Source organism: Triturus cristatus, chromosome 2_2 (genome assembly GCF_964204655.1).
Source record: "Triturus cristatus chromosome 2_2, aTriCri1.1, whole genome shotgun sequence".
Lineage (NCBI taxonomy): Eukaryota > Metazoa > Chordata > Amphibia > Caudata > Salamandridae > Triturus > Triturus cristatus.
In genome coordinates this window covers 1,010,252,436-1,010,279,148 of record NC_140582.1, presented here as the reverse complement: position 1 = coordinate 1,010,279,148, position 26,713 = coordinate 1,010,252,436, and the positions used below count along the sequence as shown (strand labels likewise).

Sequence of the window (26,713 nt, the reverse complement as noted above, 5' to 3'; positions counted from 1 at the left end):
CCAGCTTTTGCTCTCAATAAGTTACAAGTGACCCAGAACGCGGCAGTTCGCATGCTGGGTGGGCTGGGTCCCAGGCAGAGCGTGCAGGGCTACCGTCGCTCCCTGCATTGGCTCCCGGTCAAGGCACGTGTGGTTTTCAAATCTCTTACCATAGCCCATCGCACTGTTCACGGGCAAGGCCCCGGCTACTTACAGAAACGCTTTTCATTTTACGTGCCGGGGAGATCCTTGAGGTCCTCCTCCCTTAGACTGATGATGATTCCTGGCTTCCAGCGCCATTGGTTAGGCGGCGCTTCTCTGGTCGTGTTTGCGGGCCGTGCCTGGAATGCTCTCCCCCTCTTGCTCCGCACTGTTGAAAACTTTGGTGTCTTTAAAAAATTGCTCAAAACGCATCTCTTTTCTTAAGCTAGGTTATGGTATGTCTGCTCTGGAGTTGTGCCGGGATACTCCTTGGAGTAGCTGCGCGCGTAATAAGTGCAATTAACATAACATAACATAACATAGTTTCCACCTGGAAATCATGGAAGTCTGACTGTTTATTTTCAAGGACATCTAGTCTATGCTCGTGAACCCCAACTTGAGTCCTCACTGACTCCATCTGGGACGTTAAGGTATCTAATTTAGCGTTGATGGTGTGCAGGCTTGACCGCATTTTTAACATGAGTGTACGAATGTCCTCCCTTTGGTCTCCCTGGTGACCCCCAGCACCCCCGCCGGGGGCCGACTCAGAGTCAGATTCCATGTGTCTGGTTGAGCGGCGTTGCTCAAAACTAATTTTGGGTTGTTTGGCATCTGGCTTGCCCATGACCAGGCAGCGTTGCTATCCCACCCACAGCAACTCAAGCGGGTCCAGCAGGACCGCACCGCCACCAAAACGACAGTACCTGGCTCCCTCGGCCCCCAAGCAGCGCGCTTCTTCTGTATGCCTCTGCGGGAACCCCATGCGGCCCGTGGATGCCACAATGCACTGCACTCCAACGCGCCAATGGATCTCTCAACAATGCGTTGCCCTAGCCGTTGCAATGGGTGCCAGGGGAAATGACCAGACAAGTTCCACACATAAAGCTCGCGTCTTGAATGTTTATGAAGCAAGTTCACAGCAAGGACGACTCGCCACTCTCACAGGGTGTTACTTGCCACCCCTCTCCGATACTATGCACCAGGGAGGGTCAATCTGACAGAGACAGAACCGTGGTCCAGTGTAGCTCATCCAACTGTCCCGACCAGACCTCCACGTTGCAATGCGTCACCAAGCAGACCAAGGCATCTAAAATGGTGGCCCCACCTACAGTTCTGAACAGTGCAGAGTTAGCAGATCACCGCACCTCGCAGGTCCCCTCGTGCCACACACAATACCAGTACTCACAGTTCCCACTGGTATAAGTTGCGGTGTAGACTGGAGCAGCCTCAGGGACCCTCAAGCAGCACCGGCCGGCGCAGACCCAGGTCTCTGCAAATGGCGGCAAGCTGAGTCGAGTGGCTTTCCCCGCACCGCCGGCGTCTAGCAAGGGATGTCCACAGGGGCAGGTATGCAAATGGCGGCCGTTCCAGCCGCCAGGCCGCCACCACCTAGTCGCACACACCTCAGGCAGCTCCACTGGACCCTCCTACAAAGAGACAACCTCGTATGGCCGCAGCGGCCGCGCCCGGCCGCACAGCTCCAGTCACTCCTCTCCTTGCGGCGCTGCGGTGCTTTTGGCACAGCGGGCAGTCACCTTTGGAAATCAACGGCATCGGCAGACCCTCGGTCCGCGGCTGAACGTGGCACTTTTCCGTCTATGTCCAAGGCGGCGCCACCCAGGCCACAGTGAAGCCCCAGTTTCCAGTGGTGGGGTCAGCCGCGCTCGTGTTCCACAGCACTCACCCCAATCCTCGGTCGTGGCCGTCGGGTCGGATAACTAGGCGGGCAGGCGATGAATATTGCCAGGAATCTCCCCGCTTATTTCCGCAGCTGTTCTGCCTATCAGTCAGTGAAAATTACAGAGTTTCGTCCCTCCTGAATGAGCGGATAATTGCAGGATAGTGTCTCGGCCGGCGGAGCTCGCTTACCAAGCGGCCATTCCGCGGCACGGCTAGCCACGCCCCCACACCAGACCTACTTTGATAGAGCAAGGTTACATAAAAAATAGAGCAGCAAACCTGGACTATCTCAGATGTCAAACGGAGTGCAGAACATTTATACACACCCTCTGGAAGTGCAACAGGTTTCAGGCTTACTAGGGGAAGATTGTGAGAGAGCTTAACAGTATATTGGAAGTCCAACTTGAGTTGGAGCCTAGGTTTCTCCTCCTGGGAATTCCCACGGATGTGGATCTTCCACGACATAAACTCACATTGGCTACTTTGGGGCCGGTGGTAGCTAAGCGGGACATAGTCAGATACTGGGGGGCCAGCAACTTCCTACACTTAAAGAGTGGAGAACAAGTCTCGATTTATATATGGTCGCGGAACAAGTGACATACAGGGCCAGGGGCTGCCCTCGGAAATTCCGGAAGATATGGACTCCTTGGATAAAATATTATGGTTTGGAAGTAGGGGAGGAGGAGGAGGGAGTGGGACTGACACCAGGAAGATCGGGTGGAGTGCCTTTAATACTGTGATGCTTGACCCTACTGTTGATAACTGTGAATAATACAAACGTGACCCTCTCTCCTTGTGCACATGAGGCGTTAGAACCCAAATACATGCTCACCTTCAGAGGAAATGTTTATATTTTATTTGCCCGTCAAAAATGCTATGGACTGACATTTAATTTGTATCGCGTATTCATGATTTGTTCGATTTTCTGTTCAACATACAAAATAAAAATATTTTTAAAAAGAATATGACTTTTAAGATATTTCTAGCAACTTGGTCCATAGGAAACCATGGATACGTGATTTTACACAAAGTGCCTGTAGATGCGTATAAATTTACTTGGCCAAACAGCCACAGAGGTGGGAAGCGTCGGAAACAAAGAAATGCGCCAGTCCCTGAGACCTTGGGAAGGTGATGCAACAGTTCTACTGCACGCAGGAGAAGTGATGCGTCAACTCCAAGATGATTCTATTTCCGCGGGTGATGCGCCAGGAAAACTTGCCATACAGGTACGATGTGTGGAAATCCGGGATGCGATGGCGATTGATGCGGTGGTGTCGTTGGTTTTTTCAGCCGCGATCCCTCGATACTTCGGTTCTTACAGGCACGACAGGTGCTGTGCGGTTTCGGCAGTGGCGTGGCAATGCAGGAGATTCTTCTCACACAGCGGTGCTGTGTCGGGAAAAACAGCCGCAAGAAGAGTGATGCGTCAATTTCTTCCTGTTTTTCTTTACTTCCAGCTCCCAACAGCAGGAACCTCCATGTGCCCAGAACTGGAACAGGCACCTCCTGGCAGGTCAGAACTCTCAGCAGCAGAGTTGAGGGGAGCTGGGGCTGACGTCTTTGTGTCCCTGAGACTTCAGAATAGGAGGCCAGGACACACAGGCCCTTGGAGATCTTCTTCAAGCAGGTTCACAGCAAAGTTCTAATCTTGGTCCTTTCTTTGTCAGAAACAGCAACTGCAGGCCAACCCCACACAGCAAAGTGGCAGTACTCCTCCTCACAGTTCTTCAGCTCTTCTCCTTGGCAAAGTTTCCTCTTGAGTCCAGAAGTAATCTAAATTTCTGGGGTTTCAGGTGTAATAGTTATACCCCAAAATGTCTTTGTTTTCTTTGTCGAAGGGTCTCTGAGCACATTCCAAACCAGTTCCGTCCTCACTGGTGCAGTATGACCACAGGGGGTGGATACAGCATTGTGCATGGGAGACAAGCCCTATTCAGGAGCAAGGAATTCTCCTCCCACCACTCTAAATGCACTCAAGCTCCATTCAGCTTGGCTCTGAGTCATCCAGAAAGAGCCAGGCACACCTCAATCGCCCCCACCAGTGGCTGTCTACAGTAGATGCACATCCCCTGTACCTGTCACTCCAAAACCAGAGAGCCAATACACAAACAAGCAGAGGCACACATAATGGTTAAACAAGAAAATGGCTACTTTCTAAAAGTTGCATTTACAAACACATAATTTAAAAACCATTGTTACTAAAAGATGTGTTATTAAATTCTGAGTTCAGAGAGCCTGAACTTTATTTCTCTGTCGGGTCCCAATGGGAAGTTATACTTGTAAGATGTTACAAAGTATTTCTCATTCTATCCTATGGGACAGATAGCTTTTCAATAGTGAAAAACGAAATTGGCAGCATTTCACTATCAGGACATGTCACACACACCAGTACATGTCCTACCTTTCACATACACTGCACCCTGCCCAGGGGGGTACCTTGGGCTTACCATAGGGATGCCTTACATGTAAGAAAAGGGAAGGTTAGGGCCTGCCAAGGGGGTGCACTTGCCAGGTTGACATGGCAGTATAAGTTGCACACAGACACTGCAGTGCCCAGGGAAGGGGGTGGTGTGCCCTCTCCCCATTTAATAAAAACTGGCCTCAGGGAATGGGGTCCCCTTGGAAAAAAAGGCTTGGGGATGAGAGCCGCATGATGCCTCCCCCACCAAAAAAAGTAAAAGATCCGACCCCTCCCCAGGCCATTATCGTAGTGGGTAGATTTCAAAAGGATGGGAGCTGTCATTTTTATATCAGATCCATAGCGCAGCTAAGAAAATTACATTTTTGGCTCGGGCAAAGAATGGGGCGCAGGATATCCCTACCCAGCCGCTTACATGTTTTTTTTATTTTTTCATAGGGCAGGGGACTAAGTCATCGAGTCCTAAAAACGGCTGCCGTCACATCTTCGTTAATGTAGGGCAGCCAATCAGGTCAGAACCTTTGATCTGTTAGGTCAGCAGATCCTACGTGGCATGATACATACATTTTGAACCTTAATTTCTCAAAAACTACTGAATGGATTGTCATGCTTTCTGGACCAAGATCTGGCTTTCTGCCAAATTGGGTGTAATTCCATTCATCAGTTGTTGAGGGTATCACTATTCAATTTTCATATGGAAAATTCCATGCAGAAAACATTTTTTGGGACCCCTCCTTTTTCTTGCCCCCCACTTGATGGATCACATTGGCACTTTCCAGGAAACAGCTGAAGTGATTGAAATGTTTTCTTTAAAGTTTCGTAAAGATTTGTCAAATGGCGCTTAAAGCAAAACAAAAATTACTTTTCCTATGGAAATGTGGTCCTAATTATAACTACCCAGTGGCGACCGACCAAACTGGTTAGTATGTGAGTGGGTATATATATGTGTGGGTGTGTGTGTATATATATATGTGTATATATATATATATTCACTGAAAAAAACATAGGTTTTAGGGAAAGTTATAGTTAGTTGGACATTTCACTCGTACAAAACCATAGAAATTCCCCCGTTTTAGTTAGTTCAGCTAACTATAACTCGTGCCCCCGCAATGCACTGCTGATGACGTCACAGATTACATCACTCATGGCATGGTCAGTGACATCACTGATGACATCACTGATGACATCTGAAATGACATCACTGATGACATCATCCAGTGACTGTGTGTTTCTGTAAAGTTTAAATATCTTTAATATATATAGGGAAGGCTTATTGAAGAATGAGTGGGTGTATAAGTGTCTGAATGGATGATTTCGTAGGTGCATGACTGACTATAAGTGAGTGATTAAACGTATCTTACTGAATGCATGGGTTAGTGACTAAACTGTGTGAATGTCTGTATCCTTCTCTTTGTTGGTGTGTTAGCGGCTGCATGGGTTTGCAAATAGCTACATGAGTGTCTATATGGATTATTGATTGGTTGTCTGAGTATCTGTATGGGTGCCTGAGTGTTTGTGTGGCTGGGGTGTGTGTGAGTCTGCGCATAGATGTGTGAGTGGGTGATTCACTGGGTGCATGGTTTCAATAGTACATCTGTGATGGACTTTATGGGTGGGTGAGTGTGTGTATGGGTGTGTTAGTGAGTGAATGTATATTTCAGTGGTACATGTGTGAGTAACTACATGTGTAAAAAGCAGTATATATGTGTGTTGGAGTACATAAATGGCTATAAGTGAGAGTGTGTGATTGTGAGAGTGTCTGTATGGATGAGTGTGTGCTTGTATCAGTGATTGTAGAGGAACATAAGAATGTGCTAGTATTTGTATGAGTAAGTGAGCTGGTGTGTGTATAACTGTATAGGTGAGTAAATGGCAGTGTGATTAATTATTTGCATGACTGACTAGGTGTGTGAGTACCTCTATGGATGAGTGGCGGTATGTGAGTGTCTATATTGGTGTATGAGTGCATATGATAGTCCTGTACTGAGTGACCATAAGTATGAGTGACTACGGGTGAGTGAGTGGATGTGTGTGTAAACCTAAGAATCAGTGAGTGGGTATGTAGTTATTGGTGTTGGTGTGTCTATGGTTTTGAGAATGGCAGTCTGTAATTTAGAGTGGGTGTGTCAAAGGTTATATTAGAGTGTGAGAACATACATCAATTTATCACATGGATGATGTCATGAGTGATGTCATCAGAGATGCCACTGACCATGTCATGAGTGATGTAATATGTGACGTCATCAGCAGTGCATTGCGTGGGTGCGAGTTATAGTTAGCTGAACTAACTATAACGGGGGAATTTCTATGGTTTTGTACGAGTGAAATGTCCAACTAACTATAACTTTCCCTAAAACCTATGTTTTTTTCAGTGAATTTCCAAGGTTTTTTAAATGCTAATTTCTAACTATAACGTGCCTGAAACCTATGGTTTTTTTAGTGAATTTCAAAGGTTTTTTAAATTCTAATTTCTAACTATAATGTGCCTGAAACCTATGGTTTTTTAAGTGAATTTCAAAGGTTTTTTTAAATGCTAGTTTCTAACTATGCCTACAAGGCAGGGCATGTGAAGAAAGAAGAAAAAATGCACAGACAGAAGCAAACGAAATACAGAAAGAAGCAACAGAAGTCCACAAAGACAAAGAAAAGTGCAGGAAGAAGTAAGACATGTGCAGAATGAACCAACAGAGGAGCAGAAAGAGGCCTTGTTGCAAAATCATCCTGTGTCCACAACTTTTTCAGACGGGTACTGGTGCTAACTGACTCTGACTAACCAGGCCTAGAGCCAGTGCTATGCTAAAAGACACTTAGAATACAGTGAAAACACCTACATACACTAGGGAACACTATGCGTTGGGGTACCCCTACGATTAGCATGACCTCCTCTGTAAGTCCCTAGTACATAATAGGGCAGGGGGATTAAAACTACCTCTTAAAACGCGCTACGGGGCGCGTTTGCACAGTGGTGAAGGAAGGGGGCCTGAGGTGACATGTGTGCAAACTCGCCCTGTGGCCGTTTTAAGTTGGGAGATTAAGTCCCCTTAAATCCTGACGGTCCCTGGGGTCCAACTAGCCAGCCAGGTACCTCCAGTAAGCGCCACAGAGCTGCGTTGCACAGAGGTGTAAAAAGGGGCGTGGCCTGGCCCACCTCTCTGCAACGCAGCGCAGTGGCGCTTACTGGAGATACCTGCTGGGGTTGTTGGCCCCCAGAGACCCTCAGGATTGAAGAGGAATTAATTCCCCAACTTAAAACGCACCACAGGGCGTGTATGCACACATGTCGCCCCAGGCCCCGCCCCCTCCCTTCACCACTGTGCAAAGGCGCCCCGTGGTGCATTTTAAGTTGGCGGATTAAGTCCCCTTGAATTCTGAGGGTCCCTGGGGTCCAAATAGCCCATCAGGTACCTCCAGTAAGCGCCACAGATCTGCGCTGCAGAGAGGTGTAAAAAGGGGTATGACATGGACTACCTCTCTGCAACGCAGCGCAGTGAGCTTACTGAAAGCACCTGGTGGACTCGTTGGCCCCCAGGATTGAAAGGGAATTAATTCCCCAACTTCAAACGCGCCAAAGGGCGTGTTTGCACACATGGCACCTAAGGCCCCGCCCCCTCCCTTCACCACTGTGCAAACGCGCCCCGTGGCGCATTTTAAGTAGGGGATAAAGTCCCCTTCAATCCTAAGGGCCCCTGGGGGCCAACTAGCCTACCAGGTACCTCCAGTAAGCGCAACAGAGCTGCGTTGCAGAGAGGTGTAAAAAGGGGCGTGGCCTGGACCTACTCTCTGCAACGCAGCACAGTGGCACTTACTGGAGATACCTGGTGGACTAGTTGGCTCCCAGGGACCCCCAGTATTGAAGGGGAATTAATTTCCCAACTTAAAACGCGACACAGGGTGTGTTTGCACACATGTCACCTCGGGCCCCGCCTCCTCCCTTCACCACTGTGCAAACGCGCCCGTGGCGCGTTTTGAGTTGGGGGATTAAGTCCCTCTTGTGATTAACACTCCGTGAATCGTTGTAGCTCAAGAGATTTTATTAAGCTCAAGATAATGAAGCCAGCACAGCAACGCAGCTCCCCACAGCTGCACTCCAACGGTGAAATCTCCAACTGATCACCGATGACACTCGGGGATTCCGAGCGTCATCAGTGATGCCACAAGTGCACGCTACAACACGTAAATTAATTCTAACTTAGACACAACACATCTTCCCCCTTAAAGATTAAAAGAGTTAAATAATATAACTAGATTGATTCTAACTTAGACATAACACATCCTAACTTAAACATAACACATCTTCCCCCATTAAAGATTAAAGAAGTTAATTAATAATAACATTGTGATATCGGTTGACTTAACTATATGGTACATACTACAATTGACATTGCACCAATAGAAATAAAAAAATAAAAAAAATAATCTGTAACAAAATCTTTTAGATAATCAGGTGGTTTTACAATCCTCTCAAATTTGCTGATGACAAGACCATTTCCTATTGATGAAGAATCTGGGACAGACTCAATACCACATTCATCTGCTTCCACCAATTCTGAGTGCTCATCATTTAAAGGAGCAGAATCATCATTAGTTTCATAATTGTTTATACCATCAATAAGTACAAATCAAGAGAAGTAGAAACTTCCTCTTCAACCTGTACTGAATTAAGAGGACACTCCATCTGAGTAGAAACTAAAGGAACTTAATTCTGTACCAAATGTTCTTCTTGCAGTGAATTGGACAATGTGTCAGATTCCACATTGCCACTATCAAGCCGATGAAAACTTCTCGACCCTTGTCTGACTTCTTGGATATCTATTATGCACTTGTCAGATTTTTCATTGTATTTCACAATTCTGCTAATATGCCAAACTTTCCCATCTGACAATGTAACTGAATTTTTGAATATTTCAATTACACTAAAAGGTTTTGAAAATTTGCTTTGCCCCTTCCTTACTCTGAAAGGTAACTTAACTCGTACCAAATCCCCAGCTGCTAGGTTGACTTCTTTAGTGTTATACTTGGAATCATGGTATAATTTATATTTCCCTTGGTGAGATTTAATGTTGTACTTGACATGTTCTGGAGACCACTCAAGTGCTCTAGAGTGTTTCAACCAACATTTGTTGTCTTTAGTAAATGGTACACGTCCTTTCATGATAGTAAATGGACTATACCCAGTAACAGTAGGTGTAATCCGATACATCCAAACCATTTTCTTAATTCCAACCACCCAATCTTGATTTCTGAGATTGGCTAGTTGGATAGAATCTTTGATAACCCTATTAAATCTTTCTACTTCGCCATTTCCGCTGGGATGATAAATTGAGGTGACTTTATGTAATATACCATTACATTCAAGGAAGTCCTCAATAAGCAGACACTTGAATTGTACACCATTATCTGTTATGATTACTTTTGGAAGCCCTTCTCTTTGAAACAAATCATCCATAAACTCTAGCACACTAGCGGAATCCGCTTTCTTCACTACTTTGATCTCAGGCCATTTAGAAAAATAGTCTACTGCAACTAAAATATACAGATTACCATAATCTTTTACAATTGACCCAGTAATATTTAACCCAAGGATTTCCCAAGGCATCTCAGGACATGCAACTGGACACAAAGGAGGAATGATAATTCTCTGAGATTTATCTGTGTTCATACATGATGAACAATCTCTCACAACTCTCTCCACCTCAGTGTCTACTCCTGGCCACCAGTATAGTTCCCTAATACATTTTTTTGTTTTAACAATACCAAGATGGCCTTCATGACCCAACTTAATAACTGTCATCCTTAACGCTTTAGGTGGAATTATCTTTTCACAGCGCAATATGTTGCAATCCTTAATTGATAGCTCATCACGAACCTCCCAGTATTGTTTTAACTCTTCACACAGCAATTTTTTAATAGGCCAACCATTAACAATGTATTCCCTTACTTTAGAGAGAAGTTCATCCTTCACCATAGAGTCTTCCCATTCCTTGGGACTTAATGTAACATTGTCCTTATCCACATTTATTCCAGCAACTTTGAAATCATCTATATTCTCTGTGGAAGGCTCTAAGGGTAATGGTAATCTACTTAGACAGTCAGCTACTTGGTTCTTGACCCCTGGAATATAACTTACAGAGTATCTGTAATCCAACAATCGCACAGACATTCTTGCTATTCTGGGCGTAGCATTCAGTAACCCTTCTGGGGAAAGTACCTTCACTAGGGGTTTGTGATCACACCTGACCTCAACATGATAACCCCAAACAAAATTCCGAAAATGCTCAAATGCCCAAACAACCGCTAACGCTTCTCTTTCGATAAGAGAGTATCGTTCCTCCGCTGGGGACAGTGCCCTGGATGCATAAGCAACAGCCTTTTCCTCACCATTAGTTTCTTTTTGAGATAACACGGCACCCAATCCTCTTTGACTAGCATCAATAGTAATGATGCAAGGCAAAGAAGGATCAAAACCAACTAATTTCTTAGCATCACCCAGTTCATTTTTGAGTTTGATAAAATCCTGGTGAAGTAAATCAGACCATATGAAAATAGAGTTGCTCTTCAGCAACTGACGCATGTTAAATGTTTTCTCTGAAAAATTTCTAACAAATTAACTATAAAACTCCATGAGCCCTAAGAAGGACCTAAGTTCGGCTTTACTTTCAGGAGGTGGAGCATTCTTGATGGCATTCATCAGTTTAGACTTTGGTTTTATACCTTGAGCAGAGATTTCATGACCCAAATAGTCTAAAGAATCTACTCCAAATTTGCACTTGGATAGTTCTGCAGTAAGGCCTTTTTCTTTCAACACATTTAGAACTGAATTAATTCTCTCATCATGTATGCACTTATTTTCACCCATGATAAGGATATCATCCTGAAAAAATAAGATGCCAGGTAAATCATGAAATAACTTAAACATGAGCTTTTGAAACACTGCAGCCGCTGACGCAAGGCCAAACGGCATGCGCGTGAAGCGATAACACCCTTGAGGGGTCATAAATGTGGTCAAGCTCTTACTATCATCATGTAGTTGAATTTGATGATATGCCGATGTCAAGCTGATAACTGAGAACCATTGCATACCTTTGGTAAGAGAAATCAATTCATTAATTTTTGGCAAAGGGAATCTCTCAACTACAATATTTTTATTAAGGGACCTCAAATCAATGCATATTGCCATTAGCCTTTCGGGCCATGACTAAGGGTGCAACCCAATCTGAAGCTTCTACCTCTTCGATGATGCCATCATCTAAAAGATGTATCAATTCTTTTGTGACCTCATCTCTAGCAGACCATGGAATATGTCTAGATTTTTTAACTGTAGGTACAGCGTCGTCTTTCAGTATAATTTTGTGAACATAACACTTCAACTGTCCTACTTTGTTAGAAAAGACCTGAGGAAATTTCTTTTTAAGTTCACTGTGATAATCATTGTTCGTATCTAGGATCATTACTTGTTCAGGACTATCGGGATTGAGGATGATGTTCAAGCTCACACGCAATCTTTCCGATTTGAAGTTAATTAGTTCTTCAAAATGGCCACACGCACTACGTGGAGCGTAGTGCGCACGCTCAGCATGTAAGTTCGTCGATGACACTGTTCGTGGATGACGAGTGCGGAATGCACAGTGTTTGCCGGTAAGAGTGTTCTGAATCGAACAAAGATCTACTGCATTGGAACGAATGTCAGGCAATTTTTTAATATAAACGCCTAATTCGGTCCAACGTCTTCTGTAGATGTGCTGGCTTCTTGTTAATTAATAAAATTGACTCACCAAATTTCACGGACTCACTAATTCACACTGGACTCTCCTCTTCCTGATCGAGCTTCCTTATAAAATTCAGAGCTTCATCGGATCGATTTTTCTTGAAAGTAGAAGGAGTTTCTTCTGTGAATCGAGTTCTTCTTTTCTCTCCAAGTCGTCGCCAAATTTCTTGTGATTAACACTCCGTGAATCGTTGTAGGTCAAAAGATTTTATTAAGCTCAAGATAATGAAGCCAGCACAGCAACGCAGCTCCACACAGCTGCACTCCACCGGTGAAATCTCCAACTGATCACCGATGACACTCGGGGATTCCGAGCGTCATCAGTGATGCCACAAGTGCACGCTCCAACACGTAAATTAATTCTAACTTAGACACAACAGTCCCCTTTAATCCTGAGGGTCCCTGGGGTCCAACTAGCCCACCAGGTACCTCCAGTAAGCGGCACAGAGCTGGGTTACAGCGAGGTGTAAAAAGGGGCGTGGCCTGGACCACCTCTCTGCAACGCAGCCCTGTGGCGCTTACGGGAGGTGCCTGGTGGGCTAGTTGGCCCCCAGGGACCCCCAATATTGAAGGGGAATTAATTCCCCATTGTAAAACGCGCCACAGGGTGCGTTTGCAGTGTGTTGCTAGGAGGGGGCGGGGCTTCGGCACGATCACCGTGGTTTTTTTTTCTTTTTTTTTTTTGAATGGGGGCTGCGTGGCCCCCTTTCATTTTACTTTTTTTGGGCTCTGGAGACTCCATCCCCCATGGCCTTACCCCCATTTAAATAAAAAATAAAAAATTGAACAGGAAGGGGGCCGCTTGGGCCCCCCTCCAGTGGCCAATTCCAGCCCCGGGGACCCCATACCCCGGGGCATGGCCACATACATATTAATTTTTAATTATGGAGGGGGTCTGTGTGGCCCCCCTCCTGAGGCCTCTATTGGCCCCGAGGACCCCATCCCCCGGGGCCTGGCCTTTATTTATTTTTTTTAATTTTAGGGGGAGGGAGGCCGCGTGGCCCCCCTCCCAGGCCACTTCTAGCCCCGGGGACCCCATCCCCCAGGGCTGGCCCTCTCTGTTGGGAACCGTGGGGGGAGCCCCAATGCCCCCACGGTCCCGCCGGCTCCCCGCGTCCTGCGTGAGCCTACATTGCTTTTTCACAGGGGGAGCTGCTAACATGCAGCTCCCCATATGGAAAAGCAATCTGCTTTGCTCCATTGAAGCGAGAGCAGGTTTCGCTACTCTTGCTTCAATGAAGCAAAGCAGTTTGCAATGACAGGGCGGGAGCCGCGAGTCATTGCAAACAGCAGTGTCCCGGGGTGTGCACCCCGGGACACTGCAGGAGCCGGCCCTGGGGGGTGGCGGTCCCCAGGGCCATCAAGGGCTCCAGGAGGGGGGCAGCCCGGCCCACCTTCCACCTGTTGCACAGCCCCGGGGGTGGTGGTCCCCGGGGCTTGGGGGTCCGTTACGGACACCCCTATTTTGAGTATTAGTGGCCCAGGGAGGTGGCGGTCCCCGGGGCGTGTGGTATGGCTCAAGCCCCCCCACACAGGTCTTAATCTTTTTAAATAGAAGCCCCGGGGCGTGGCGGTCCCCGGGGCAGCGGGGGGGCCATGTGCCCCCCGCAATTATAATTAATTAAAGCCCGGGGTGGCGGTCCCCGGGGCTTGGGGTGGCCTTATCGGCCCCCACACATTAAAAATAAGAAGCCCCGGGGGTGGCGGTCCCCGGCGCCGTGGGGACCTCTCTGGGCCCCTGCAATTACATTTGTGAATGCCCCCGGAACTTGGCCCACCCGGGGGCTAAAGAATAACAAAGCGCGGAAGCCCGCGCTTGTTTTTTTTTTAAATTTTCGGCCCAAATCTGCGCTGAGTCCACAAATCTTTTTGGGCCTCAGGACACAAGTGGACTTCATCCTCCGAGCAGCAGCGCGCCAGAAGACGCATTTGCAGCATGGTGTGAAAAGGGGCATGGCCTCGGAACACCTCTCTGCAACGCAGCTCTGTGGCGCTTACTGGAGGTAACTGGTGGGTTAGTTGGCCCCCAGAGACCCTCAGGACTCAAGGGGACTTAATACGGACATTATAGTTAGAAATTAGCATTTAAAAAACCTTAGAAATTCACTGAAAAAACCTTAGGTTTCAGGGGCGTTATAGTTAGTTGGACATTTCACTCGTACAAAACCAGAGAAATTCTGCCATTATAGTTAGTAGAGCTAACTATAACTCGCGTCCCCGCAATGCATTGCTCATACTCAAGGCTAAATTTAGGGTTTTGGGGTGGGTAGTGGTAAAGGGTAGTATGGGTAACTTTATGGTTTAGGCTGGCAGTGGTAAAGGTTGGTAAGGGTAAGTTTGGGGTTTAGGCACAGAATGTGTAATTTTATAGTTTGGGACTGGTTAGTGGTAACGGAATGTTAGTAAATTCAAAAATTGGGGTTTGGGAATGTTAACCCGCAAAGAAGAAAATATCAAATAAATATATTGTCACCGACCACAGAAGCAGAGGACAAGGTTAGGTGGTTAAGAGGCTTTATTAAACCCAATACAAGGCAGTGGCCGCAGGTTCTTTTATCTTCCCGTAGATCAGGGATGTCCCTTCTTGACGTTGGTTGCTCCTCTGGGTCCTCGGGGCTTCTAACGGCTGTCCGGGGCTCTTCGTGGGGCTGGTGTCGCCGGGCGTCCCCTCGGAAAGAGAAAAGGACAGGCGGTTAGGTTCTCTGCCTCACGGGTTTCTCGCACCCTATGCTGCCTGGGTCTAGACAGGGATACCTCTCCCTGGGTAGGTTGGGTTCTTGCCTCCAGAGGTTCACCCCCCCCCCTTTCTTTACGTCCCTGGGCCCTTACTTCAGGGACCTCCCAGCGGGATTTCTTTTTGGGTGAGTTCTTCCTCCCCCTTGTTTCTTAACTGTCTCGCTTTCTCCCTCTCTCTAATCAGGGCGGGTGATGTGGGTGCTAGGCTGTCGCTTCCCCGCGTCCTTTCTGCCGTAACCCACCCCGCTACAGACCAGAGAAGCCCGCCTCCCTCGTCCACCACCCGACCAAAGATCTCCCTGTACTCCCCACCACTCGCCTGAAACCGGAGCCCGCTGACAGGGACCCGGTCGCCTCGTCCAGCGCGTCCTCCTCGGGGTTCGCCAGGACCCTCGTTTCAGCCTCTTCGCCGCTTCCTCCCGACGTCCTGCTGTCAGCCGCCTCCTCGCTCGTCTCCGTCGTCACTCTCCCGCTTCCTTCATCTTCTCCACGGTTCTCCGCCGCGTCGCATCCTGTGGGTCTCTCCGTCTCCTCGCTTCCACGGCCTCCTTCTTCCTCTTCCGGGTTCTCATACTCGCGTTGACTCCGCCCTCCTGCTGGCGGCAGCGTCAGCACTAGTCGGGACGCTGGAGTGCCCCCGGGGCACTCTGGCTGTGGATCCGCTGCTGGGCTGTCACAGTGCCTCCCCTCCCGGCATGGCCGATCGGGCCATGAAGAGGCCGGGCAGCGGGAGAGGAAGTCCACGTTGGTCTGCTGGCTCCCCGGACGATGAACGACCTGGAAGGAGAAAGGTTGCAGGGCTAAGAACCAGCGCAGCACCCGGGGATTGGTGTCTTTATGTTTAGCCAGCCACACCAGAGGGGCATGATCAGTCAACAGGGTAAAGGAATGACCTAGGAGGTAGTACTGCAGGGCTTGTACCGCCCACCGGATCGCCAAGCACTCCTTCTCCACCGTAGAGTAGTGGGCTTCCCTGGGTAGGAGCTTGCGGCTTAGGTAGACAACGGGGTGAGACTCCCCGGTGGGGGCTGCCTGGGAAAGGACCGCTCCCAAGCCCCTGTCTGAGGCATCCGTTTGGAGTGTGAACGGGCGGGTGAAATCTGGACAGATCAGGAGGGGATTGTTACACAATCGGTCCTTGAGGGTGTCGAAGCTGTGGGATTGTTCGGGGGTCCACGCACGGACCGCGTTTGGCTGTGATTTCTTCAACATGTCCGTGAGTGGGGCGGCCTCTTCGGAAAACCTGGGGATAAAGCGGCGATAATACCCCACGAGCCCCAAGAACGCCCTGATACCCCGTTTGGTGCTTGGTTTGGTTAGGGCTTGGATGGCGTGCACTTTGTCCACCTGTGGTTTAATGTGTCCATGTTGTACGTGGTAACCCAAGAATTTAATGTTGTCTGTAGCTAACATGCATTTTTCTGGGTTGGCAGTGAGTCCGGCGTCCCGAAGACTAAGGAGGACAGCCCCTAGATGCACCAAGTGGCTCTCCCAGGTTGTGTTAAAGACGACTATGTCGTCTAAATACGCGGCTGCATACTCGTGGTGAGGCTTTAGTACAATGTCCATCAGGCACTGAAAGGTGGCAGGGGCCCCGTGTAACCCAAAGGGAAGGACGCGAAAGTGGTATAGTCCTGAAGGGGTGGCGAAGGCGGTCTTTTCACGGGCGTCCGGTGATAGAGCTATTTGCCAGTATCCCTTCGTCAGGTCTAGTGTTGTCATGTACCGGGCTGTCCCTAAGCGGTCGAGCATCTCGTCGACCCGAGGCATCGGATAGAAGTCGAACCGGGATACGGCATTAAGGCACCTATAATCAACACAGAAGCGCACAGTGCCATTCGGTTTGGGTACCAGTACGATGGGTGAACACCAGGGACTACATGAGGGCTGTATGATACCAGCCGCAAGCATGTCATGCACTTCGCTTTCCACGACCTGTCGTCTTGTCTCTGGGATGCGATAGGGTCGTTGTCTTATCGGTGTTGCCCCCTCAGTTCGGATATCATGGTGTACAAGGGTTATTCTCCCGGGTTTAGTGGAGAACACGTCCTGATAGTGTTGAAGGAGGTGTAGGAGGGTACGGTTCTGTTCGGGGCTTAAGTGGGTTCCCTTGGGTATAGTCTCCAGAACGGTGTCACCGTCCTTGGAAGGAAAGGGTATGGCCAGAGGTTTGCTGTCTGTGACGAGTAAGGCAGGGGCTGGTTTGCGCGGGCCGTCTGTGTCGTCTACCCACAGTTTCAACAAGTTAACGTGGTATATCTGCCCTTTCGTGCCGCTGTGCGGGACGGCTACTCTGTAGGTGACAGGCGTGATTTGGGCAAGGACCACGTAAGGACCTTGCCAGCGGGCCAGTAGTTTATTATCGGAGGAGGGCAGAAGGAGCAGTACTTTGTATCCTACGCTGAAGTGTCGAAGGGTGGTGTGTCGGTCATTTACTTTTTTTTGTTTGTGTTGGGCCACCTCGAGGTTGTCCCTTACTTGGTCCCAGAGAGTCGACAAGCGGGCTTTCAACTGGGCGCTGTATGCGAGAAGGGGTTTTCCCTCATCCTCCTCCTCCTCCCACTGTTCGGCTGCCATATCTACCAGAGTCCTGGGCTTTCTACCGAACACCAGTTCAAAGGGGATGAATCCGGTAGAGGATTGCGTATGTGTTCGTATTGCAAAAAGGGTTAAGGGCAGCTGTCTATCCCAATCCCTCCCGGTTTCGGATATGGTTTTCCTCAGAATGAGCTTCACTGTTTGGTTATATCTCTCCACGAGGCCATCCGTCTGGGGGTGATAAACGGAAGTGCGGATCTGTTGTACCCCTAGCAGAGAACATATCTGGGCCATTAGGCGGGACATGAAGGGTGTTCCCTGGTCGGTGAGGAGTTCCTTGGGAAACCCCACTCGACTAAAGAACGTGATCATGGCTTGGGCTACGCTACTGGTGGTCATGCTGGTGAGGGGGATGGCCTCGGGGTAATGGGTCGCATAGTCAACTAGTACGAGTATATACCTATAGCCCCGTGACGAAGCGAGCAAGGGGCCTACCAGGTCCATACTGACTCGGGAAAAGGGTATGTCAATAATAGGAAGGGGTTGTAGTGGGGCTTTGGGGACATGAGGGGGATTGGTTACTTGACAGGTGGGGCAAGCCGTGCAGTATCTCCGGATGTCGGAAAAGACCCCTGGCCAGTAGAACCGTCGCAAGAGGTATTCCTCGGTTTTTTCCCTCCCATAGTGGCCCCCTCCAGCTAGCTTGTGGGCCAAATAGAGTACCTGTTCCCGAAACGAGGCAGGGACTAGGAGCTGTCTTATGGTGTCTCCTGACTTTGTAATCGTCCTGTATAGCAGTCCCTTTCTGATAAGAAAACAAGGGCCTACCTGACTATCGTCGCCGGCCGCAGCTCTAGCCCAGGCTTGTCCCAAAACCGGATCTTCTCTTTGCGCAGCCTTGAAGCTGAGTGGTGGCGTAGGTGGCGTATCCGTACCTAGGGAGGAGGAAGAGGCTGTGTTAGACAGGCCATTTAATACCATAAGCCTACCCTGTTCTCTTTTTTCCTTCCTGGTTTTCTTCGTTTTACACCCACCCGGATGTATTACGGTGTTATACAGGGGTGCGTCCTGTAGCCATTCCCGGGTGTTTTTCTCTTGGATGGCCCTAGAGAGCAGGGAGGGGAAATGAACATAGTCAGTCCCGATAATCATGTCCTCCACCATTCGGGGAATGCCCCCTACCCTGATCCACTCTTTGGTTTCGCCGTTGTTGAGACATACCACAGCGACGGGGTAGTCTTTCTGATCCCCGTGGACACACGTGATGGATACAGTCTCCCCCTCTTGCCACTGGCGGGGTTGTATCCGCTCATGAGAGGTGACCGAATGCCTACACCCCGAGTCTATCAGGACCTTGGTGTCTACGTCATTTATCTGTAGGGTCAGGTGGTAGGCCTCTTTCCCTTCTCCTGCCCAAAGGATCCTCCCCTTTGTGTACCCGATGTCCATGGGTTCGGTGCTACTCTGCTTCTGAGGGCAATTGCGGGAGAGGTGACCCCATCCTACACAGTGGAAGCACAGGGGTCCTTGTACTCCTTCTTTCTGTGGTGGTGGACGGGGTAAGAACCGGGGGTCAATAAGGGGACGAGGGGCAGGAGAGGAAGGACTTGGGGTGGTGGCTCTCCACCGATGGACGAGAGTGGTCGGGAGCCGGGGTGTAAAAGGTTTTGTTTCAGGGTTCCGCTGATGTGCACACGCAAGCTCGATGGCATAGGGCGCTGTAAGGTTTGGGTGTTGTCGGACCCAGAGTCGGGTGGTCGTCGGGAGTCCTTCTATGAACTGTTCCAGCAGTACTTTATCCATGACATCGTCCATACTGGAGGAGTGTGGCTGTAGCCACCTAGTCCCGAGGTTCTGGATGCGATAATAGAAAGCTTGGGGATTGTCCTGGGCTTGCCACTTCTCTCTCCGAAACCGGGCACGGTAGTGTTCCGGGTCACACCCTAATCTCTCCAGGATTGTTTTCTTTATTGTTTCGTAGGGTGTCATACCACCAGGGTTTGCAGCCTGATACGCCGTCTGTAGGTCCCCAGACAGTAAGGGGGCGATGTACTGGCCCCATCTCTCCATAGGCCACTGTGCTGTGCTTGCCACTCGCTCGAAGTTGGTAAAAAAGAAGTCCGGGTCTTCTCCGGCCCTATACTTCTGCAGGACAGAGCTCGGGACATTGGGATGCACTTTGGTGCTCGCGATGGTCTCTGTCAATTTATGGATGGCCGTGTCCTGGACTACTTGATTCTGCACCATGAGACCGGCCTGGGTTTGGAGAGCCTCCTGTAGGTGTTCTCTGTCGCGTTTGGCTTCCGTGGATTATGCCTCCAGTACCAGTTGTAGGTGTCGCTGTCCCTCTGCTAATTGCGTCAGCATGTCGTTTAATCCGATGGGCTGCGACATGGCGTTTGGGTATGAGGAATCCCACTTCTGACACCACTGTCACCGACCACAGAAGCAGAGGACAAGGTTAGGTGGTTAAGAGGCTTTATTAAACCCAATACAAGGCAGTGGCCGCAGGTTCTTTTATCTTCCCGTAGATCAGGGATGTCCCTTCTTGACGTTGGTTGCTCCTCTGGGTCCTCGGGGCTTCTAACGGCTGTCCGGGGCTCTTCGTGGGGCTGGTGTCGCCGGGCGTCCCTTCGGAAAGAGAAAAGGACAGGCGGTTAGGTTCTCTGCCTCACGGGTTTCCCGCACCCTATGCTGCCTGGGTCTAGACAGGGATACCTCTCCCTGGGTAGGTTGGGTTCTTGCCTCCAGAGGTTCACCCCCCCCCCCCTTTCTTTACGTCCCTGGGCCCTTACTTCAGGGACCTCCCAGCGGGATTTCTTTTTGGGTGAGTTCTTCCTCCCCCTTGTTTCTTAACTGTCTCGCTTTCTCCCTCTCTCTAATCAGGGCGGGTGATGTGGGTGCAAGGCTGTCGCTTCCCCGCGTCCTTTCTGCCGTAACCCACCCCGCTACAGACCAGAGAAGCCCGCCTCCCTCGTCCACCACCCGACCAAAGATCTCCCTGTACTCCCCACCACTCGCCTGAAACCGGAGCCCGCTGACAGGGACCCGGTCGCCTCGTCCAGCGCGTCCTCCTCGGGGTTCGCCAGGACCCTCGTTTCAGCCTCTTCGCCGCTTCCTCCCGACGTCCTGCTGTCAGCCGCCTCCTCGCTCGTCTCCGTCGTCACTCTCCCGCTTCCTTCGTCTTCTCCACGGTTCTCCGCCTCCCCCTCTCCGTCTCCTCGCTTCCACGGCCTCCTTCTTCCTCTTCCGGGTTCTCATACTCGCGTTGACTCCGCCCTCCTGCTGGCGGCAGCGTCAACACTAGTCGGGACGCTGGAGTGCCCCCGGGGCACTCTGGCTGTGGATCCGCTGCTGGGCTTTCACACATATATATATATATATATATATATATATATATATATATATAAGTTATACAGCCCAAAAATTGCAAGGAAAAAGGGTCGATAAATGGATGTACCCCTTGCAATTTGTAAAGTCCTGCACTACTTTTACAGTGACAAAACATGGAACCATTTATGGCTGCTGAAAGCAGGAGGTAACCATTTGCAAAGTATTAACTGATAATATTTGACAGCTTATGCTGACATTGGAAGTGCAGTGGACCTATGGACCACTGCATGCACTCCTCTATGTCAGATTCACAATATGCCCCTCTTTCCGGCATTGTGACTCCAGTTCCCTCAAGGGATAGACAACGCAATAAAGTCACATTGTGAACGCAATTGCTGAGATGTAGGTCAGCTGTCCCATCTAGGCCGCCGTCCATTCTTTATGTCTTGCATTGAGTTCCAGGCCAATACCTGCCCCAATAACATTAATGAGACAGGTGGTTTGTAAATTATCATGAAAAGTCCTATTCTGTTGTGAAAAGTCTCAGAATCTCTTAAACCACAAGCGTGAGGTTAATTTCAGCGCAATACAAACCATTGCATTGTGACCATCCTCTTTGTGCATGAAGCGTTTTCTTCTCAGGTCGATTGTACATACCTTTTCAGACAAAGATCCTTTTCTGCCCTTGACACGAAGGTCGTTTGGATTTGTTGAGGCTGGAGTCTCTTACTAATTATTCCAGTTGGTGAATCCCAGTGGAAATCAGGAAGGCAGAGCAGAGCAGTGTGAGATTTGTGGTCTTCTGGCCCCACGGTACCTATAAATCTGTCAGCAAAAGGCTATGTGGTATTTGATTTAATGAGTAGTAAACATACATTTACATTCTCCTTTAAAAGTAGAAACAAGCTAAGCATTTCAAAATAAATTGCTCCCATCACTTGCTTCTTCTGCTATTGTATCTCAAGGGGTGGAAAATAGAGCGCTGCACTGAAACGGCCTCATGTCAGCTGCATCAATGCCCTTATGCCTGTCAGCATATTATGCTACCCAAGAGTAATTTTGTTCCAAGGGTTTTCAGTAAATAAAACTTCTTTTTTTTAAAACCTTGTATTGAACTTTGCTCATCCCATGATAGTTGCACAAAACCAGTTCTGTTCACATATTGCCTACATTGCAAGTGTATATAGCTCCCATCCCGGTGTGGCGAAATAATACAAATTCTTAATCTGCATTAACATTGTATATAATCTGTTGTTAGGAATAGACTTCTTCCGATAATCAAATCTGCAAAAACTCCTTAAGTTAAAAAAAGATTCAAACCCAGATAATCAATGCTTACATTTGAGCCGGTGGTTGCAGGTGGGGCCAGGGGCGTAACACAGGCCTCCGCATCCCCCACAGTACGGGGGGCCCTCAAGCTCCAGGGGGCCCACTCAGGAGTGCACTTCGGCGGGAAAGCTCCTGATAGAGTCTGGAGGGGGCCCCTCCACGTACCTTGCAGGGGGGCCCCCTCAATTATCATTACGCCACTGGGTGGGGCCCACTGCCACTCATTTTTAGGGGCAGCACTTATTTTTCCCTCATCAGACTTTGACCCAGAGCAACAGAGAGAGCAACACCCAAAGGGAAGGAGGGAGAAAAAAAGACTAAAAAACAGTGACAAAGGTATAAAGCAGGAACCTGCATGGGTGAAACAAAGAGGCAGGGAATGTTGGGGGGATTAAAGAGGCATGAAGTGGAATCAAGAGTACGCAGCCTTGGCAGTCGGCACACTGAACTTCAATGGCACTGGCCACGGACTTCTGAGCCAAACCGTGGTCTCCAGCACTTATTCTTTTACAAACGAAGCACTGCAGAGTGCATAAAATGCATGGGCAGACGCTACTCTGAACCGAGGTGCTACTTGCCACCGCTTTACCTCAGCAAACAGCACACAGCCCCTCAAAAAGAAAAGGAGCGAAATAATGCACCCTAACGCTTATCAAATAGGGTGTAAAGTAGGCCTGGTTGAAGTTTTTGTTGTACTTGCTTAATTTGCTTGATTATGCTTTCTGCAAAATTAAGGGGCGTATAGAAAATTGCGAGGGCAGAACATTTCTCATGCTTTGTGTTGCAGGGGACCGTGTCGAGGTAACTTCTCAAATCAGTCCCCTTGCGGGTATCTCCAGTGACTTTTGAACGCAAGGCGTGTCCTCACCTTTAGATACACCAACGTGCATTTTGTACAACTTTCACTTATTGTTTTATAATTTTGCTGGCATTTTGTGCTTCTTCGGGGGAGAATACAATTAAACGTTATCACACACACTTAGCATAAAACAGAACTTTGCTGCTATTTTGCTACATTTTTCATTGCCCCCATTGCTGTTTTGTGGCAATTAAAATCATTGAAAAACATCTGTCTGAAGGTCATCTTCTCTTTCTTTTAGGGTGCTAAGAACTTTTGGGGAGGGGCGCAGTGGGGGATATATTTAATTAAATATTCATTTCATTTAAAAAAATATTTCTAAAACTCTTATGTACCATTAAAGTAAAGGAGTGTTGAACATAAAACTACAATAAATATCAGAACAGAAACGAATGAAATGAATGTGGACAGAGGAGCTGAATTATATTTCAACTGCAGTGGTATATAGTGCAATAATAAAGATGAGCATTGAGAGGAAGAAAAGGAGAGGGCAGTGGACTGGCAGACACTGGGACAGAAAGATAATATAAAGAGAGAGCGAGGGAGCCTGGCAATTATACATTTCTGAACATTACTTAGTAATTTGGGGCTGGATGTACAAATACCTGGTGGCAAAATAATAATTGTAATTGCGACCATTTTTTTCGCAGCCAGTAGAGATTTTTAGGAACCCTCCTGGTTACTAATGGGTCAGTTTTTCTGACCTACCTCATGATTATTAAGGAGGTAGGTTGTAATTTGCAACTCACTACGACTGGAGGCCTCCACAGGGATAGTGGCTTGTTGGGGTCAGCAGGCCACCATGTCTGTTATCGCTTTTAAATAAAGCAAACAAAGTTACTAAATGCAGCCCGTCTTCCTTAAAGCAAAGAGGGCTGTGTTTATTAAAAAAGTGTCCTTTTGGGGGGCGTGGCAATGATGGCGGCAAGATAGGACGCGATCTCCTATGCCTCCGGCGCCGCCCGACATTCGCTTTGGATAGCGCCCTCAAAGTGCCCCTCTGTGCTCGCCAACCGGCTGCCCGTTGCTTGCTGCCCCCCTGTTGTGGGCGGCGGGCTCTCTGCTTGCTGCTTTGGTGTCTTGGTGTCTTTCCCCGGGAGGTGGCCCGCTCGGTCCCGGCCTTGCTGCGGCCCGGCGGACCCTGAGGTGAGAGCAGCGGCGCTGCGGCGGGCTGCTGCCGCGCATGGGGGCATACGTAGAGACGCCGATTGCCTGAGGCCCCCTTGCGTTGCTTTGGACATAAAGTGCAGCCCGGTGACGTTCTCTGGTGTGCTCTTCTACGGCGGAGATGGGGCGCCCGCCATTTTCCTTCCTCTGTGGCGTGGCGGCGCTGTAATGGCGGCTGGCCTTCGGGCCTAGATGAGCAGCGAGTGAAGAAGGGGCCCACCACTAGTATTGGCTGTCCACCGGAGCGGATAGACCCCTAGTTCTGCTCTTAGAGAATGGACTGGGGTCAGTGGAGCAAGCGGAATCCTTGGCCATGCCTTTCCCCTGCCCTGGGTCCCCACATCTGGGGAGTGGCGAGGCGAACTGCAAAGGGACTTGTGCTGTTAGTTGTGGTACTAGGCTGAGTCTAGTACCACTTCGGGGTGTGGCCTGGACTGGTTGGTAACTGCCTGCTGTTTTCTCTTTTAACTGCTTTGGTTCAGCTTTTTGGTGGGTTTGATTAATTGTTGAGGGAGAGGGTGGAGGGACAGTGCACTATTTTTCTGTGGTAAGGCGGGAGGGAGTTATCTGACATGTGGGTTGGGTGGTGTGGTCTAGATCCCCTGTTGGTGCTCAACAATTGTACTAGTTGAAGTTTTCAGACTGGCAGCAAATTGCAAGGGGGGTTACCACATACAAGACGAAATAAAAACCTGGAGCTACTTGTCTTTGACTGATTGGAGGGCGGGCATTAGCCCATACTTGTGCTGCACAAGCCCATTCTTGTGATGCATATCATAACACAATATGATTAGAATTACTGCTTGGGTGGAATGTCCGGCACCTTGGTAGTTGTCTAAAGCGGTATAGAGTATACTCCTACCTGTGTCGCTACAGTTTCTAGATTGCTCACCTCCAGGAGACCCATTTACTAAGGGGGGAAGTCTGCAAACTGGGTACACACTGTAGGGGCCATATGTATTGGGCCACTTAATCCAGTTATGCCAGGTGAGTTGTGACATGGATTGCTGCTGGGGTTCCATCCCTGGAGTAGTCTGTTGAGGTAGACCCACTGGGCAGATATGTGGTTGTGACTGGGCTCCTTGACGGGATCAAAACCTGCCTTGTAAACACGTCTGCTCTGAATGTAGACGATGGGCAGTTTTATTTGGAAATGAGGTCCCTCATAGCGCCTTACATTGATATGAGGCTCATCTGGGCAGGAGACTTCAACTGTGTCCTAAACTGGAAGATGGATAAACAGCCTCCAAGGCCAGGTGCCAAGCCAAACATGGAGGTAGCAATTCAGTGTGTTTTAGAAGACATTACTTCTTTGAGGTGTGGTGGCACCAGCACTCTGGGTACAGGTCCTTCTTTTTCTACTCTCCTATCCATGGGACATATAGAAGGCATGACTTCATGCTTGGACGCACCGGCAAATCTGACATCTATATACATTATGCATATCTTGACAGATATGTCTTAAACCACTGATCATTGCTTGTGGCGATGTCACTGGGTTGGCGTAGTCCCAGGAACCCGCTGTGACATCTGATCACCAAGAACATTGACTGACAACGTTTTCTTGGAACATGTTTTCTATTTGGTACTGGGTGCTTCCCGCTGACACCTTAGGGTATAGTGCGCTATATAAGTTCCAATAGCATAACATATCCAGGACAACACAATGTCCTTCTTCTGGGAAAATCAGGGCTCAGCAAGCAGTAGGGCCATGGAATGAGAGGCATACAAGGTGGCCGTGAGAGGAGAATGCTTGGGGCGCATCTATGTGGTGTGAAGGCAACTGGAGGAGGACTGCACTGACCTGTTGGGCAACTGGCCCATCTGGATAAATTGAGTGTGTAATCACCCCAGGACTTCCAAAATGTAACTAATGGCAGATTGGGGAAGCATGGGCAAGGTTGTTAGGAAAGTATACGAGCACAAGATACAGGCAACGCCTGTTCCGCGAAGGTGACAAGTCAGGCAAATTGTTGGCATGGCTATTAAAGGGGTCAGCCCCACATGAATGCACATACTGTTGTTACTGGCTGATGAATGTCCTGACATCACAGACAGAGAAATTATTAACAATGCATGGTCTGACTACCTAAAATGGGGGTTCGCCCATGCAGGAGATGCTGTGCATGACAAATGTGATCACTACCTCTCTGAGATTGACCTTCCTCGCTCACGGCCGAACAGAGGCAGTACCTAGACAACCCGATCAGGCCAGAAGAGATTAAGGCGGACCTTAGTTAGCTGCCCCACGGGAGGGCAGCCGGGGCTAATGGGATGCCACCAGGATTCTTCCAGTTCCTGTCCATCTCCATCCTGGAAAAGGTCCTGGAGGTTTTTCTGGAGCGGGGTGAGAAAACGATACTGTCCCCTTCATTGCAGGAAGCGGTGATGGTCCTTATCCCCAAGGAAGGCCAGGATCTACTAGATCTGGCCTCCTACAGGCCACTGTTGAACACAGACTTAAGACTATTGTGCAAGGTCCTGGCTGCAAGGATTCTGCGGGTGGTGGGAACCCTGGTGCACTCAGATCAGCCAGGCTGAAGCACAATGCCTAATATTAGGAACCTAAACCATTTTCTGCATATGAGGACTTCCTCTCAGAAGGACTATACTCTTTCTATCCTGGATCTTGATTGCTCCTTTGACCCAGTTGGGTGACAATATATGTGGGTGGTCTACCGAAGGATGAGTGTCTGACTGCGGTTAA

The 26,713-nt window shown here is 48.9% G+C and overlaps 1 protein-coding gene and 1 pseudogene across 2 annotated transcripts in view; one reads left to right on the top strand and one right to left on the bottom strand.

Annotated features, from left to right (window-relative positions):
- The window catches only part of PPP2R2C (protein phosphatase 2 regulatory subunit Bgamma), a 577,160-nt gene that overhangs the window by 399,483 nt on the left and 150,964 nt on the right, over positions 1-26,713 (top strand). The gene's annotated exons all lie outside the window — the stretch shown is intronic.
- On the bottom strand, positions 18,143-19,712 carry LOC146863075 (uncharacterized; annotated as a pseudogene).